The 14,747-nt window shown below is 38.6% G+C and overlaps 1 protein-coding gene across 1 annotated transcript in view; it reads right to left on the bottom strand.

Moving 5' to 3' along the window:
* The window catches only part of BCAS3 (BCAS3 microtubule associated cell migration factor), a 464,879-nt gene that overhangs the window by 246,277 nt on the left and 203,855 nt on the right, over nucleotides 1-14,747 (bottom strand). The gene's annotated exons all lie outside the window — the stretch shown is intronic.

The raw sequence follows: 14,747 nt of genomic DNA, 5'->3' as shown, positions 1-14,747 counted from the left end.
ACCATCCTGGATATTGTGGTACTTTATAAAATATGACATTTAATGCACAAAGACAACTCAAATAATTAATGAACAAAAAAGACTCAATGTCTTTGGAATAAGAAAGATATTCAATTAAGAGTACACTGTAGCCCTGGCCAGGTAACTCAGCTGATTAGAGCATTGTCTGGATACGCCAAGGTTGTGGGTTCCATCCCGATCAAGGCACATACAAGAATCAACCAAAGTATGCATAAGTGGAACAATAAATCGATGTTTCTATCTCTCCTTTCCTCTCTCTCTAAAAAATAAATAATTTTTTTAAAAGTAGACTTTAAAAAATATCTGCAGGAATTTAGTCATGACATATCACTGTAAAAAGAAATAAACCACTAACTATAGGAATGCTCTTCAGCTGGTTTTTAAGCCTCTCATAGGTAAGTTACAGGTTTCTCCTGAGGTGCTCCCCGCCAAAGGGCTCCGCTCTATGCCTACACTGGTTGATGCCAGCTCTCGGGGGGGAGGGGGGGGGGAGGCCTGGAAAGCAAATAAATGTACTCTGCACCTGGGTGAAGAACCCAGCCCTGTATAAGCCAGAGCCCAGTAGCAGTTCACTGGGTTTCTCTACTATGTGCTCACTCTTGAAGCATCAAGCTCCCTCCATTCTCCTGCCCCTCCACCATGTTTTCAGTAAACCTCTTCTTTAAAAAATATTTTTTAACTGATTTTTAGAGAGAGAGAGAGAGAGAGAAACAGAAACACTGATGAGAGAGGAAGTCATCGATTGGCTGCCTCCTGCACAGCCCCCACTGGGGAGTGAGCCTGCAACCGGGGCATGTGCCAGGACCGGGAATTGAACCGGCAGCCTACTGGTTCCTGATTCAACCACTGACCCACACCAGCCCGGCAGTAAACCTCTTCTTTTGAATCTTGTTTGGACTCATCTCTTGATTTCTATCTGGAAGGGGGTGGGACAAGAACCCCTTTACCAGCGACAGTAGGATATAGGCTTAAAATACAAAGAGCCTACTGCCTCATACAAAGAGTAAACTTGGCTTAGGAAAAATAATAATTCAACAATAATTTATTCAGTTTCTACTATCAACCACATGTTAACCCAGTAAGACATAGCCTCTTCTTTTTAAAGCCCCGTTACATTTATTTGCTAAATGTTATTATAAAGTAGACTATTTTTAGACCAATTTTATAGTCCCAGCAAAATTGAGCAGGAGATACAGAGATTTCCCACACACTCTACTGCCATATACCATTTTAATACTAATAAAAATAAAGCAATTAAATACTGTGGAAAAAATAGAGAAAAGAAAAAGATGGAGGAAAGGAGGAAGAAAAGTAGACGAGTATTACAGAAATGTGGAAGAAATAGAAAATAATGAGAAACAAAATAATCTCATAATTTCCACCACCCAGAGGTATATAAATATACTTCTATATGCATCTTCCTTAGGTTATATTCCTAAAAATGAAATCAAAGGATAGGATCATATTTAAATTCCTATATGCATATTCCCAGAACTATATATTTCCACCAGCAGTGACTGAGAATGCTAATCTCACTGCACTTTTGCCAGGACAAGGTATCTTGAAGAACTAAATGTTAATGAAACAGAAATCAAGTAGACAGAGTAGAACCTAGGGCAAGATTTTAAAGGACACATACGAATACCTTAAACCTCTGGGAGAGAAGAAACAATACCTAAGACAGTCAATTACTCAATGGGGGGGAGAGGCGGGGAAGGTGTCTCAGTGGTTACAACAAGGATAAAACGTCCCCAACTCTCCCATCTCATTATCTTTGTACTATGTAAGCCCCTATCAAATTTAGATGCAATTTTGGAGAGGGTAATAATTGATTAATTTTTTCCCACATTTGTTAGAATAAAGGTGCAAAATGAACTTAAGAGTTTATTTATAGAAAAAATGGACTATCTATCTTGCAAGTCTGAGTTTGATGAACAAACATACATACATACACCTTCTACCAAAAGAAAACATTTAGCTCTAGCCAGGTTGGTTCAGTGGATAGAGCACTGGCCCTCGAACTGAAGGATCCCAGGTTCAATTCCGGTCAAGGGCACATACCTCAGTTGCAGACTCAATCCCCAGCTCTGGTTGAGTGGGTGCGAACAAGCCTACCCATCTAAATAAAAAGGATACCCTGTCAATTTATTGTAGAGAATATAACTTCAAAAGGACTGCCTCTACACAGGCATTCGATGAGTACAGATCAACAAGCCAGGGCAGGATGGGCAGATCATTATGAGGTAACTGTGAGCCAGACTTTGTTTATATCGTGTCCCCAGGAAAGCAGATCATGCTACTAGTGAGTAAATAAAAGCTAAAAAAAATCACTAAGTGTATTTTGCTGTCTTACAGTGATATATGTGGGAGGGGATGTATACATGTGTTTCTATATATATTTTATGTTTATGTGCAAAGCAAACAAAAAGCAATGTGCTTCAGCGCCGACCTTTGCAAATTAGTTCTGTTAATCCAAACCCCAAAGAATTCCAAGTAAGCATAACTTAAGTACAGTTATGAACAAAAAAATTTGAATGGTCTTTTGATCATGCTTCTAAGTATGAATTCCACATAACAAAATCCTCAATATTCCAAAATGGAAAACATCAATTCGTGATATCACTTCTCAACTCTATAAATAGTTTCCATGAGTTCTCTGGTTTTGTATTCTTAGGTGTCTTCTGCACTATAATGTAAGGATCAATTGGTATAGAATTTTTTAAAATCATCCACATAAAATATAGCATTTATGATTTAGAGGAAGTTAAAAGCATTGACTTAGATGCTGTTAAAACTATAGGTACAACGTATTAAGTTGTTCAAATAATAATTGCTAAATTAAAGCATTATAAACATTGTATTGCCAGATACTGAAAGTGACTCTGAAGTCTCCTTTTTAAACATGGTTTAATGGAAGGGATATAGGTTAATACTTGTAGGTTAGGATATGTAATTTGAACCAAGGTTCCAACAATGAGTTACTACTAGTCCTGTGAGTTTTATGTGAGCTATAGCTCTTGGCTTTAGCTTCTGCTGAAAACCCTAGTCCTGGAGAAATGTTAACCTGCTGACATTTCAGAGTGTTTTCTCCAAAACAATAGCAGTACATCCTCAATTTCAAGGAATCAAATTCTTTCTGAATTACCCCCAAATTTAACAGCTGGCTCTCAGGAACCTAAGTTCATTTGCAACAAATCTAGTATTCTGGTTTGAAAACTGGAGATAAGTTTTTATCATCAGTATATGGAATATACCTAATATTAGGGCAGGTAATTACTTTTCTTAGTGTGTTCGACATGGTTTAGGTATTCAGGAAAAAATAATCTCCTAACTATGGGGTTTACAACAGGGTACATAGGGTCTAGGTGTTCCATTAAGATGAAAGAATAAAAAAAATTTATTTGCCCCCAGCACCATTTGCTTTTAAAGCAATGAAAGAAAAAAGACTTGACAATGCATATCAAAGCTAAAACACTAACCACATATGGGTCATAAGCATCCTTTTTACATAAACTAACACAAAGCACAATATTGAACACAGGGTAGTGCTTATTTATAAAAACAAGGAAGGGGAAATCCATTTGGTTCTGTTCTGTTCTTGTTCTATTCTCCCATCCATTTCTTGAACACCCAGTAATAAATTTTCTTAGCTGGAGCTCTGGAAGCTTCGGAGGACATAGCTAATGAACTACAGGTTCTGTTACTGGTGAATTCCATGCTCCCAAATTTAGAAGACATTAAAAAGCTGTACTACTCCCCGAAATGAATCTCAGTGCTATGGAATCAGGGAAATCTGCTTCTCAAATAAGGGGGGAAATACTGATCCAAATGCAACCTAGTTATATATAACCAATATAAGATTGTAGAACAATTATAATAAAATAATTAATTCTTTTAAAAAGCAAGTGGTATCTAGAGTTTTATGTGAGATACAGCTCTTGGCTTTAGCTTCTGCTAAAAACCCTAAAATACGTTCAGATGCTGAATATTTGGGCCCAGAAAGAAACTCAGAGATATTTAATATGAAGAAACAAAGATGGATCTATTTTGGAGACGTGAGTGTGAGCTGGGTCCCCTGCTCTCTACCATCTCCTCACCAACCCTCCGAAAACAATAAAACCCTCACCATGCTGAAGTCTTTAGTGGAGACCTGAGAGGTGAATAACGTTGTGCCAGCATTACTCAGCCCTTTAGGTTATTTAGGGGAACATGTTGCCTTTTTCTAGCAACAGAAATTTGTGAGTTAGATGACATCATGCTGCCTTGAATGAAACAGCTCAGGCTCCAAGTTCACCCAAAGGCCAACAGTGATAAACTCTCATCCAAGGACAAACTTCAATATAGTTTCGGTACTTATTAAAAACAGCATTTATAAAGCAACCATACAATAAGAGAGGGCTCTATACCAAACTCTGTTTCTGATCAGAAAGCACTCAGGACCTGAGAAAGAAATTCTGCTTGGGAATGCAGTTTCTTAGTACAAAAACTAAAATCTGCCTTTAAATAGAAAGGCTCAAAAGACCAGCCAAAAGGCACTGCCAACGAACAAGCAAGTCACAAAAGGGGAAACACAACAACCAACAAACATATGTAAAAGCAGTAATCAGAGATTTACTCATTCAAAAGTTATGCTTCCATACTATCAAACTAACAGAATTTAAACCCTGGCCTTTAAAAAAATTCTTTTTTTATGGTAAAAGTATAAATATTTTTAAATCCTTATTGTTCAAAGTATTACATAATCCTCCTTTTTTCCCCATTGACCTCTTCTAGCCAGCCTCCCCCTCCACCCAGGCCTTCACCGTCCTACTGTCTGCATCCATGGGTTATGCATATATGCATGCAAGTTATTTGGTTGATCTCTTCCCTCCCACTCACCCTCCCTCACCTTCCCTCTGAGATTGTGCAGTTTGTTCTATGCTTCTATGTCTCTGGATTTATTTTGTTCATTAGATTCCACATATGAGTGAGATCATATGATACTTGCCTTTCTCTGATTGGCTTATTTTGCTTAGCATAATACTCTCCAGGTCCCTCCATGCTGTCTCAAAGGGTAAGCGATCCTTCTTTTTTACTGCTGCATAGTATTCTAGGGGAAGGGAACCTTTTATTTTTTTAATGAGAAAGCTTTCAGGTAAAAACCCACTAACAACCTTAAGAAATAGGTAGGATTCTTATTCTTATTAAGGGCCTGACTCAATTTTACTGAGGTCTAGAAAGAAGTTTTCTCTCTGATTTAGAAATGTTTCAACTTAAATGTAAGGAACTCACTGAACTTTAATAGGAGCCATATCCAGTACCAGTGCAAGAACATCTGAAGTGTTACCCTCCATAAAAGGGAAAAGCTTTCCCTATGTTATATATTAAACCGATCAACGGCCTTCCTTGCACCCTGACCATGCGTTACCATGGATGTTCTCTAATTAAGTAACCAAGTTTTCTAGCAGTCAGTCATTGTGCATCTCTGGTTTCACTTTCCTTTTATTCCACCATCCCAGAATAAGTCGCAGGCAACATATAACTAGAAAAATGCATATCACTGCCTGTGAGATAACAGGTTTCACTGAATAACCAACACTGGGTGCCTCGCTCCCTTGCCCTGCTCTGCCTTCTCTTCCCTACCCCCCAAGTTCCACTAAGTTTCTCACAGGAGACGTAAACTAAGGAGCTTTCACTTGTTATTATTCCTGCTGCCCTAATGGTCACTGGACATTCAGCATCTGGACAAGTTACACCTGGAGGCAGTCTGGAAAGGTCTGCAATTTAGTTTGGCTCTTCACATAACCCTAAATATGATAAAACACAATGGCCTCATGCTATAGGCAAGATCAGCTACTCCACTAAAAAATTCAAACTGTCCCAATGTATGTCTAAGGACTGAACAGAGTGAAAGAATCCCTTGAAAACATTTTCAATGAAGGTCAGGTGGAGTTTATTTACCTGAAAAGATGTACACAATGTTTGATGTTTGTTATATCAACTCAATTCATAATACAACTGCATTCCACAGACATTAAAACAATAGCAGGAAAGTGAAAGAAGTCCACCTTGCTATTTTAAACGTATTTTTATTGATTTCAGAGAGGAAGAGAGAGGGGGAGAGAGAGAGAAACATCAATGATGAGGAGAGAATCATTGATCGGCTGCCTCTTGCACGCCTCCTCGGAGGATTGAGCCCACAATCTGGGCATTTGCCCTGACCGGGAATCAAACCCTGACCTCAACCACTGAGCCATGCCAGCCAGGCCACTTTGCTATTTCACAGAATCATATTATCACTGTATAGTATCTTCCATGTAAAGTTATAAATAACAACTTTGTCCTACACAGTTTGTATAACCTATGCAGACAAAGAAGTCTAAATAACAACAAACCCATTCTAATCAAAGCTCAACTGTAGTTACAGCAGTACCTTTTGAAAGGGCCTAAGGGCAGCTGAGGACAGGATGCCTTATTTTCCACTAAGTATTCCTTGGGACCTTTTAATTGTGTATGCCATGTACCTGTTTAAAAATTAATATTTCTGGAGAAAGAACACTAAAATTTGTATGGTTAGAGTAGTCAATCCAAGAAGTCAAAAAAGGAAAACAAAGAAATCAGATGCATATCAATGAACTAGAGGCCCGGTGCACAAAATTCGTGCACAGGGAGGGTCCGAAGGCCTGGCTGGCGATCAGGGCTGGCCAGGGCCTTCCTTCCCCTGGCTGCTGGCTGCTGGACGGGGCCTTCCTTCGTTCTGCGCCGCCCCCTGGTAGTCAGCGCACACCATAGCGAGCGGTCGAACTCCCAAGGGGACAATTTGCATATTAACCTTTTATTATATGGGATGATGGAAACCAATGCATTAAACAAAGTTGCACTTACTGCATAATGAGTCAGGGACAGTCCCCCTAATTTCTTAGGTTTAGTGATATTTTCTTTAAGGGGGGGGGGAGGGTGCTTCTATACACACTCTCTCACTCCATATATATCCATTTATCCTTGTCTCCATATTTACACACATGCACAAATCAAATACAGGACCAGCTTTTAGCTCCAGTGCACATGGTAGTGTGTGTTCTTGTTGAGGGGAATGACTATGGGCTGGAAGCTAGAACTCTCCTAGTGCTGATTCTATGTAGAAATATGAACTATAATCCTGCAACAGTGGCAACTGTATTCTCACATCTCACCCTGTAGTTTAGATGCATTTTTTTCAGGCATTTCAAAATAGGATATCCTCTATCAGAAAATAAGATGAGTAGAAGATATGCAGAGCCTATTGTGAACTGATGTCTTGAAGGTAAGAAATCACTGTTTGGGGTCATTAAACTGCATTAGGTCATCAACCGAATTTTGTGCAAGTGGCAATAAATCAGTAATTGCACAGTTGAAAAGCAGAGTCTAAGGTACTCAGTTCAGCCTCAGAATAAAGCCTATCAACAAAAATACAGGAAGGGGAGGGAATCGTTCACAAGATGAAAAATGGAAAAAACAGTTCTCCCAATCTCTGCTTATCTATTAGCTAGGTACGTCCTAGAAGAGTGCAGATCATTATACAGCAGGGAGAATTAAGGACAGATTTCCTCCTTCCTAAGCAAAAGAGGCAGAGTTCTCTTGGCATGGAAAGTGAAAAGCTTTTAGACATGGAGGACATCAACATTTTCAACCTATCCATAAGAACATAATTTAAAACCTTTCTTAAAAATCATTAAGGATCCATGATAGGTACCATATAATAAAGAAACTAAACGTTCAAAATTTACCTCTAACTAAATCAAAAAATTCATAGGACCAAGACCACATGGGAAAGAAAGAGAGAAAATATCAGCCCAGAACCAAGTATTTTCCAAGGCTTGCTCTCACCTCTATGGATTCACAATGCAAAGCTACTGGAAAGTTATCTCCACAAATCATTGCCACTGGCATGACAATTACTTCTTTTTATGTCCTTGCCATTAGATGTATATTAAAGTATTCAAGTATAAAGGTATAACAGTGGGTGGATTTGTCATAACACTTTATCCGCCTTACATTAAAGAGAGACAGAACTGGAAATGCCAAAGACCACGTTCTCAACCTGAAGAATAAACTGCCTCAATTCATCATATCTTTACCTATTAGGTTCATTAATTCAAATTAAAATTTTCACATGAAACATTCAAGAGATGGTTTATCTCAGATACCAACTATATCATATCACTCATCCGGAGTTTCCATGATTTCTGTATTCCATGTCTCCTATATTAATCATTTTTTTCATCTAAATACCTATGTATCGTGATCAAAGATACCATATAGAGCTATCAAACAACAGAGAAAAATTAATTTGATTGGAAGTTATAACACAAGGAAGTTACAGGCATCTCAGGAAGCTTTACATTTATATTCAGAACCAAAGTACTTTGGGCCTCCTGGTTTGGTTTCTTAGTTCAAGATGTATTTGACATAACCATACAAGAACCACTGGCACTTGAAAGATAGCCTTGAAGACTAGCAGAGTGCCAAGAGAAGACAAAAACAAACAAAACAAAAAAGAACACTAGCCTCAGAACAGTCCTTATAGGTCTCAGCTCTGACCCAGACTTGACATGTAAGGGTGGCTCCGATGCTCTTCATGTGGTCTTAAAATACAAAGAAAGCATAGTAGAAAAGGCAAAAAACTAATGGTACAAAGGCAATGAAGGCAATTCAGTGTTTCTTGTCTCTTGACCAAGTTCCACAAAATCACATGGTGAAAAGCCTCCTGTCATATGACAACAATAAGGAGAACAGATTCGAACTGTGGAGACAATCTATGGCATTCACCCAGCTCCCTTATGCCTCGGTCACTGGGTTGGGTACCTTCAGTAAGAAAGATCATGAGAACCTGGCCAGCGTGGCTCAGTGGTTAAGTGTTGACCTAGGAAACAGGAGGTCACAGTTCAATTCCTGGTCAAGGCTCCCCAATGTGGGTCGTGCGGGAGGCAGCCAATCAATGATTCTAATCATTGATGTTTCTCTCTCTCTCTCTCCCTTCCTCTATTTAATCAATTAAAAAAATTTTTTTAAAAGTTGATGAGGAAAAATATTTTTATAAAAGGAGAATTTCAGTGATAATAGAAGGTTATATACCATCAAAACAAAAGTAAAGCTTTTGACTTAAATAATGTAAGAATGCAAGACAGATAGAGATGCGATTAAGAATTGAGCAGATACCGAAACCGGTTTGGCTCAGTGGATAGAGCGTCTGCCTGTGGACTGAAAGGTCCCGGGTTCGATTCCGGTCAAGGGCATGTACCTTGGTTGCGGGCACATCCCCAGTAGGGGGAGTGCAGGAGGCAACTGATCGATGTTTCTCTCTCATCGATGTTTCTAACTCTCTATCCCTCTCTCTTCCTCTCTGTAAAAAATCAATAAAATATATTTAAAAAAAAAAAAGAATTGCGCAGAAAGGCTGAACTACAAAGTTTCCCTGGTACTTTCTACTTTTGTTAAACAATAACTAAATACTATTATGCATCCAGGAGAGCCTGAAACATATAACATGGCAAAAATTACTGCTTTTTATTATTCAAAGGACAGTGACTCAGAGCAACCCTCCTACTAATGGCAAAGAGGTATAGGTACACATATAAGCAGCACTACAATAAAGTAGAGATTTTTCTTTTAACAAAATCCATAGTTATATAATTATATTTCCTATGGTAGAGAGCAGTTATAATTAATGGATTTCCCTCCTTCTTCTAATGCACCCATTTGTCAATTCAAATACGAAATGTCCAATCAATTTTGATGTATTTAGTAAGCAATTTGTCAAATGGTGCTATAATCCAGTTAAAATATTAATTCTTCTCATGGAGAGAGTTCTGACAACTATATGGTTTTCTATAATTGGTGTGTGTGTTTTTTAAGATAACACCTCTGTGTACCAATATCTTAAAGTATGCAATTGTACATAGCAAAAACAGTTTTCTACATTAAACACACCTGGGTTCTACAGGACAGTGTGACTGCAAATTCATTATAATAAACAGGGGCCCTGGCCGGTGTGGCTCAGTTGTTTGGGCATCATTCCATGCACTGAAAGGTTGCTGGTTCGATTCCTGGTCAGGACACATGCTTAGGTTAAAGGCTCTATCCCCAGTAGGGGCATGCAGTAGGCAACCAATAAATGTTTCCCTCTCACATTGATGTTTCTCTCACTCCTTGAACCCATGTATGTCTCATATCTATATAATAAAAGCCTAAGTGACTGTTACAGCGGAACTACCAGAATGACCAGTCACTATGATGTGCACTGACCACCAGGGGGCAGACGCTCAACATAGCAGTCCCCTGGTGGTTACTGTGCTCCCACCAGGGGAGCACTGCTCAGCCAGAAGCCAGGTCAGTGGCGGTGGCAGGAGCCTCTCCCGCCTCCGTGGCAGTGCTAAGGAGCAGCAAGCCAAGCAGTAAGGAGCAGTGAGCAGGCGGGCGGTAAGGAGCAAGGGGTCCCAGACTGCAAGAGGGCAGAGGCCGAGCTGAGGGACACCCCCCCCCGCTCCAGTGCACGAATTTTGTGCACCGGACCTCTAGTATTTTTAATAAAGTGGCAAGCCAATGCATATGACACTAAATGCAAAATATATAAGCTTTTAAGAAAGAGGGCTTTCCTAATTAAGTGTATGCATGTTAAACTTAAATAATATTTTTATAAACATTTTCCCTATTCTCAAAGTTTCTTCATACGAACTGCTAAAGAAGTGGCTCTCAGATTGTACTTTTCCTATCCCAACAGACTTAAGGTAAATGACAGCTCCCATCAGTACTTCCCACAGGCACTGTGCTAAGGCCACACAATTAGCGACTGCTAGTCAAGACACTGTCCTTCAATTTACACAAACATACCATTTTTTTACTTTGTAAATACATTTCAACCACTAATCACGATACCATCTCCAACTTTTCCCAAGCCTAACTACACATTGGGAGCTAGAGACAGAACCACAAGATGTGTTGAGCTTTCTGGTAGATAGTCCAAATTGATATCACTGAAGAAATCTGGGTGATAGAAACCAAGGAAGGGTCAAATCCTTTCCCACACTTTCCAGTGGGAGATTTAATCACCACCAGTTTGGCCGGGGCAGAGGACTAGAAGACAGGTTTTTAATACTTGTCAAAGGAAGGCTCCAGAGCCACCCAGGTATATTTGGCAACCACTTTCAATCACTATATCTAAGTCTTTCTATATTTCTCTACCAGGAACTGCAAAAGCTGAGATGAAGGCAAATCCTTTTTGGAAAACAAAACTGCAAAAAAATATATATTGAAAAGGGAACACTACATTCATCTCCCAGACATTAGGCTTCCTTTAGTGCCTTTATGACCCCTGCAAGAGCAAAGAAAAAAATCTGCCAGAGTGATTTGGCACAAGGCTATGTATTTAAAAACCTGCAATGTGCATGGCCCTCCAGACTGCCAGACGTCCCTTTGTTTCATGTGTCTGCTGAGAAGTGCCCTATGTGTCAGAAAAGCACACTGAATATTTTTCAGTGACCTAGGGGGCAGAGGTCACTTATTATAAATGGATAATGAGACCTAATGCAGTGCTCTGAGGAGGGACAAAGAAAGGGTCTGTCCACAGCCCCTGGTGGATTGGTCATTCAGGCTTTAATTTCCCCAGCACCCTTAATGGAGTCAAACCATTGACAGAAATTCTATAGAGAAGGCTGAAACTCAGAGAAACAACTGTATTCTAAACTCCGATAGACAGATACAAACAAACAGTGACCCTGAAATGGCGCCAGAACTCCTGCTACCACTAACCGAGCAGACAGTTGTAGCATCCCCCACTCCCCCCCACAAATTTTCATTTAGTCATTTGTTAGCAATTAACCTTAAGGACAGAACTGAGGCACATCCAACCACAGGCTCCTGCCAACATCAGCCCATTACGGTACTACAGGTGAGCAGACACAGGCCATTCTGCTTTAGCTCCTTATTTTTGGAGAAAAGGGCAAACAGATATCCCTGTACCCTCCTTCCCATATCTCCACTACCCAATTGGCAGGTATCAGTGTCTTTAGTATATAAGAACCTTAATACCACATGATCTCACTCATTTATGGATAATAAAGAACATTATAACCTGATGAACAAAAAGATAGATACAGAGGCAGAGAAGCATCGAACAGACTGTCAAATCACAGCGGGAAGGCTGGGGAGTGTTGGGGAGGGGCCTAAGAGATCAACCGAAGGACTTGTATGCATGCATATAAGCATAACCAATGGACACAAGACACTGGGGCGAGGTGGGGTGAGAGCATGTGCCGGGGGGTAGGGAAGGCCGGGGGAAGGTCAATGGGGAAAAAAAGGAGACATATGTACCACTATTTGTAATACTTTTAAGCAATAATAAAAAAAAGAACCTTAAACTAAGGTGGCATAGAGTGAATGACATCAGAAGCCAAGGTACTCATGGACCAGAGGCTTTATGACCAACTGATTATTTTATTTAATCTATCAGAACCAATGTCCCATCCCAGTCAAATCTGCCAAACCAATGGCAATAAATACTAGTATCAATAAAAAAGATGTATACTCAAAAGCAGGTCATAAAACAACCTAAAGAAACATTAAGCTACTAATATCACTGGAATTTTGTAAAATAAAGAAAAACATAGAAGTATAAAACAAGCCATTATGTTTGTTTTATTTTAAGAACAATTAGGACAGGTAAGTGGTTTGGCCTATAAATTGTTATTTATTTACCAAACAAAATACTAGTAGCAAGTAATACTTTAAAGAGTACTAAAACAAATGACAGAAAGGCAAAGATTTACTTCAGAATGGAGTATATGTCATTATATTATAAAAAATAAGGACTTTTGATATTGAAACATCTCAACAATAAACCAGCAATGACAAAAAACCCAATGAGCTATTCCACAGGCGTGAAGATCTATGTAAAAGATATGATTATCAATAAGAAGCACGTATCCCATAAACACAAAGGAAAATAAGAGGAAGTGGGTAATCCCAAACTTTTCAATCCATCCTTCAAAAAGCTTGCAGATTGCTGATAGTACTTTCATTTAAATATATGATATCTTTTCATTGAAGAAGAAAACATATTTAAATGTTCCTCAAGTTATACAACTTGGCTAAATTCAGGGTCAATGTATCTCAAGCTTTTATTAGTCTCTTGAAGAAAAATACCATTCATTTCACTTAAATCATTTTTCTATGGGAGGACATGTTTCAGTTGATAAAATTAAACATAAATAAGGAAAACTGTGAAATATAATTCAGTCTGAAGTGGTTTCTGAACGACCTCAGATATTTAGACCTGGAGAGAACAGTATGACACACCCAATGGCCAACAATAGTCTATAAATACTCTTTAAATAAGTACTACGTTACAAGTTTCCTCTGCAAAAGAAAAACATTTCATTCTTCCCCTCCCACCCTTGCCCACTCTTGGGCAAATATTTATTGTGGACAATGCGAGGAAATATTGTTGAGTACCTCCATCACACTCGATACAAAACACAACAGCCATACAACGCAGGATGTTAGGTTAAATCTAATGCGACATCCAAAAGGCAGAACTCAGAAAACTGCTGCATATTGAATTGCTTTTCCAGGGCACTGACAATGACCATGGTAGAGAAGACAAAATTTGTTTTTCCTTTTTGTATCAATGTGTTCAAAATGTATCACCATAGTGTTGTAAAACCAATAATACAATAGGATAGTAAAATATTTAAAATGACTCCATTCTAAACCTAAAAGTTTGACTTTATATTATAGGGGAAAACATTTGCTATTTCTGTTCTCATGTCTGTAGCTGGTAGGACAGCAGCACAAAATTTACTTGGGAATCAAGATCTCTAGAATCTGCCCGGCTGGGGTGACTTAGTTAGTTGAGCGTCGACCCATGAACCAGGAGATCACTGTTCAATTCCCAGTCAGGGCACATGCCCAGGTTGCGGGCTTGATCCTCAGTGTGGGGCATGTAGGAAGCAATAATAAATAACTTCTTCAAACTTTAAATTTTTCTATACCAATTAATTAATGCTTTTATCACAATGTTTTATAGAATTCATGTACATATTCCTTATTTATATTTATTTTAGAGAAATGAGTCAAAAGTAAAGTCAGCACAACTATTATAAGATCTAGATAATACATAGGATTTAAGCATTTAAATTTTAAAAAATAATTGTGATCATACACTTCCACTACTGAACACATAAGAGAGATTTATGTTATCTCCTCAAATAAGTACATTAGCCCTAAGCAAAAGGCTATTATTAACTTTGAATAACAATAATTAAATAAGCATAGAAATATACAGATTAATGAGAATAAAACTAATATAATTTTTCCCCAAAGTTTCCATCTTCAAGGCCCCTCCCCAGTGAGCAGGCCTCCCTCAGCCTGACCCACCAACCTTGTGTCTTCAGTGTGACTGCCTAGGACATCTCAGGGTCCCAAAAATCCAGCAGTCACTACATACAGCTTAGAAGTAAAAATGTGTATTTCTGTTCAATGAAATATTAATAAATAGAGTCAAATATGTTCCAATTAAATCTTTAGTGCATCCTAGGAATATAAAACAGTCCACCACTCAATAACACGATATTAAAAATGCCCAGCATCCTTTAAAAAATCACTAGGCACATAAAGAAAGAGAAAAACACAACCCATACCAAGGAGAAAAAAATCAATCAATAGAAAAAAGTAAAAAAAAAATTGAAAAAAAAAAAAATATATATATATAT

Source organism: Eptesicus fuscus, chromosome 20, assembly GCF_027574615.1.
Source record: "Eptesicus fuscus isolate TK198812 chromosome 20, DD_ASM_mEF_20220401, whole genome shotgun sequence".
NCBI lineage: Eukaryota > Metazoa > Chordata > Mammalia > Chiroptera > Vespertilionidae > Eptesicus > Eptesicus fuscus.
This window is presented reverse-complemented; position numbering and strand designations above follow the sequence as displayed.